This window comes from Cupressus sempervirens, chromosome 7 (genome assembly GCF_028749045.1).
Source record: "Cupressus sempervirens isolate cs-2001-9-10 chromosome 7, ASM2874904v1, whole genome shotgun sequence".
NCBI classification, from domain to species: Eukaryota; Viridiplantae; Streptophyta; class Pinopsida; order Cupressales; family Cupressaceae; genus Cupressus; species Cupressus sempervirens.
The window spans coordinates 68786436-68790437 of NC_143124.1; positions in this window are offsets into that span (position 1 = coordinate 68786436).

The window sequence follows — 4002 nt, forward strand, 5'->3', positions numbered from 1 at the left end:
TTGTGTACAAGGGGATCTTCTCTTTCACATTAAAAATTGTTCAAACTCTAAAGAAGCTTGGAACAAAATTGAACAATTGTATGGTAAAGTGGATGAAGAAAAGGGATTTTAGATTGAGGATGATCTACTTCTCTTGGATCCTAAGAATTATGACACAATTCAAGATTACATCATCAAAGTCAATGAATATAGGGCACTTCTTAAAGATTGTGGAAATCCTATGAAGGATGATAGGTTGATTCATCATATCCTAAAGCAACTACCTTTTGAGTATGCCAACTTTGTTTCGAGTTTTAATACTCATAAGTTGACCATGGGATCTGCTTACCTCAAGCCTTCCTTTGATACATTTGCAGACATGTTGATTGTTGAACAATCTCACTTGGTGGATTTTGGACTTCTCAAGTCATCAAAGACCAAAGCCTTGGTGGCTAGTGATGATCACAAATCTAGTCAAGGGGGGAAAAACAACGAGAAGAAGAAGCAGTGGAAGCAGAAAACACAATCTGAGGCAACAATCCTCCTCTCAACAAGGCGGTTCTTCTTCAAACAAGAAGGGAAGTAATGAAAAGAAGGACAAACTCTTTTGTGCATACTACAAAAAGCCAAATCATGACGAGCATCATTGCAAGACAAAAAGAATTGATGAGTTAGAAAATCTACTCAAGAAGAACAAGATACAAGTGCCAAGTGCTTCCAAGGATTCTACTCCAACCTCTTCAAAAGGTAAAGATCGAGCACTTATAGCAAACACAAATTCTTCTTTGTAATGGATACTTGACTCAAGTGCCTCCTATCATATGGGTTCTTCAAAGGAAGATTTTTCTTCATTGAAGTAGTCAAAGGTACCACACATCTTCGTGCGAGATGATACTAAAATAGAAGTTGAAGGGAAAGGACACGTGGAAATGGAAAATGGGGAATTCAAAGATGTTTTCTACGTTCCAAACCTTAGTTCCAATCTCCTATCAATTTACCAAATCACTCACCTTGGAGATGGTCATAAGGTTGAGTTCCTTCCAGATTCAGTGATGGTGTGAAGTCTTAAAGATGATTCATTAGTTGCAGTTGGGAAAGTCAATGATGACAAGAGGTTATACTCCTTCTCCCACTTTGTGCCTAAGAGTCCTTCCCAAGCCTTGTTAACTCACTCTACTTCAAGCATCAACTTATGGCATGAGCGGTTTGGTCACTTTGACTTTCGCTCGCTTCAGCAAATTTGCCCAAAACATATGGTCAAAGGTCTACCTAATATTAGCTTTTCTAAGGGAGAATGTTCATCTTGTTCAATGGATATGAATCTCAAGGACAAGTATGATAAAGGAAAGTCTTCTCGAGCTCCATTTGTTCTTTAGCTAGTTCGATACCATGTAAGAATTTGGCTCAGGCCAGAATTCACCCAAGAACTAAAGAACTCAACACAAGCACACAGTAGACCAAAATAGATAGAGTATGATCAAAATGACGATATTCATTCAATATAATAGCTTAGCCAACTTAAGAGTACACTAGGAGTGTATGTATATAAAGGCCTCAAGAGAGCTTCTAGAATGCATAGAAGTCAGCATCATGATATGTCATACAACTAGGCACATGTCCACCAGATATGGGTTATTCTCCATTGAGCACGGGATTAAGTGCGATGATGTGAGGATAAGCCTACAATGGTGTAGCACGCAAATCAGTGGTGTAGACAACATGTGCAAAATGAGGAGTGTAGATAATTGTGTTGTCAACATGACAACTCAGTGAATGATGCATACTCCTATGTTGTAGACACCATGTGCATAATTAGAGTTGCATAACTCAATGAGAGTACACAAACTCCTAAGTGTCTCACCTAAAATAATAATAATAATAATGCATTAACCTAAGTAAACTTAAGTAAGTGTAATAAGTAAATACTTATTTACACCAACACATACACTAGGTAACTTGGCGAATGAAGAGTCACTTGGCATATACTGGGTAACTCAATGAATGAAGAGTCACTTGGCATACACTGGATAACTTGGTGAATGAAGAGTTACTTGGCATACACTGGAGCTACAGTAACTTGACATCAACATGCAGAATGAACAAAATGAGCAGGATAACAAGGCAACCCAGGATGCTCCTACATCAGACAACCGAGGTTGAAAGAAATGATTCTCTTGAATCATTGAGATGTCACAATTGAGTGGAATCCAACTCAGATTGAGAAATCCATGAAGCATCTTCAATAGGCTTGTTCTTCTACTTTACCAAATATTCATAATAATCTTTTCCTCTTGTGCTCCTGCCAACTCTCTGATCCAATATCTATTCAACTTCTACAATCTACTTTTTAGGATAATCTTCTAATACAACAACTCCATCATCTGACTCATGATACTTATACAAATTAGCAATATTGAATATAAGAGATATATCCATGTCATCAGGTAACTCAACTTCATAAGCATTACCATTGTCAAACTTCTTCAAGATCTTACAAGGTCCAAATTTCTTTATCTTCAACTTATTGTATGTTCTAACTGGGAATCTTCCTTTCTTTAGATGAACCATCACCTCATCACCAACTTGAAAATCATGGTGTCTTCTAGACTGATCAACATTCTCCTTATACTTCTAATTACTTTGTTCCAACCTCAACTTCACTTCCTTATGCAAAGACTCCATAAAATTAACAAATTCTTCTCCTGCAACACTTTTCTTTTCTTCACCAACAACATCTCTCAAATCTGATATACCTCTAGGATGCATTCCAGTAACAATCTCAAAAGGTGTCTTCCCTGTACTCCTATTCATAGAATTATTATATGCAAATTCAGCTTGTGCCTATACCATCTCCCAATTACTTGGCTTATTTCCAACTAAACATCTGAGAAAATTACCTAAGCTTCTATTCACAACCTTTGTCTATCCATTTTTCTGTGGATGGAATGCAGAACTAAACTTCAGCTCGGTATCCATCTTCTTCCACAAAGTCTTCCAAAAATAACCAACAAACTTACTATCTCTGTCTGAAATAACACTTCTTGGTACTCCATGCAATCTCACAATCTCTTTAAAAAAAGGTTCAGCAACATGCTCAACATCTGATGTCTTCTTACATGGTATGAAATGAGCCATCTTAGAAAATCTATCCACTACAACAAATATAGAATCATACCCCTTCACTATGTTAGGCAATCCAAGAACAAATCCATATTGATTTCAGTCCAAGGTTTCTCAGGAACAATAATAGGTGTCTACAAGCCAGTATTTTGACTCACCCCTTTTGCAACTTGACAAACTCCACAACTCTTTACAAATTTTTGAACATCCTTATACATTTGTGGCCAATAATACTTCTCTTGCAACAAACTTAATATCTTATCAATTCCAAAATGTCCAACCAATCCACCACTATGCTTTTCCTTAATCAAATTCAACCTCATAGAACTTCTAAGAATACACAACTAAATACCTTTGAACAACATACCTTCTTGAATGAAATACTCATCATATTTACTTATGTGATCTGTCATATTTGTTACTCTGCACTCTCTCCATGCCTCAGAAAAATCAAGATCAACATCATACAACTCTTTTATTTCATCAAAACCAAGAACTTCAACCTTTATTTCAGTCAATAAAGAACGTTTTCTACTCAATGCATCAACAAATCTATTAGTAACTCCACTCTTATGCTTGATCACAAATGTAAAACTCTGCAAGTACTCAAGCCACTTCATATGTCTTTGATTCAATTTATATTGACTTCCCAAGTATTGTAAAGCTTTATGATCAATATACATCACAAACTCCTTAAGAATCAAATAATGTCTCCAATTCTTCAATGCTTGAACAATAGCATAAAATTCTTGATCATACACAAAATACTTCCTTTTAACATCATTCAATTTTTCACTAAAGAAAGCAATAGGCTTTCCTTCTTGACTTAATACAACTCCTACTACATTACCACTTGCATCACATTCAACTTGAAATAATTTGTTGAAATTAAGTAAAGCCAAT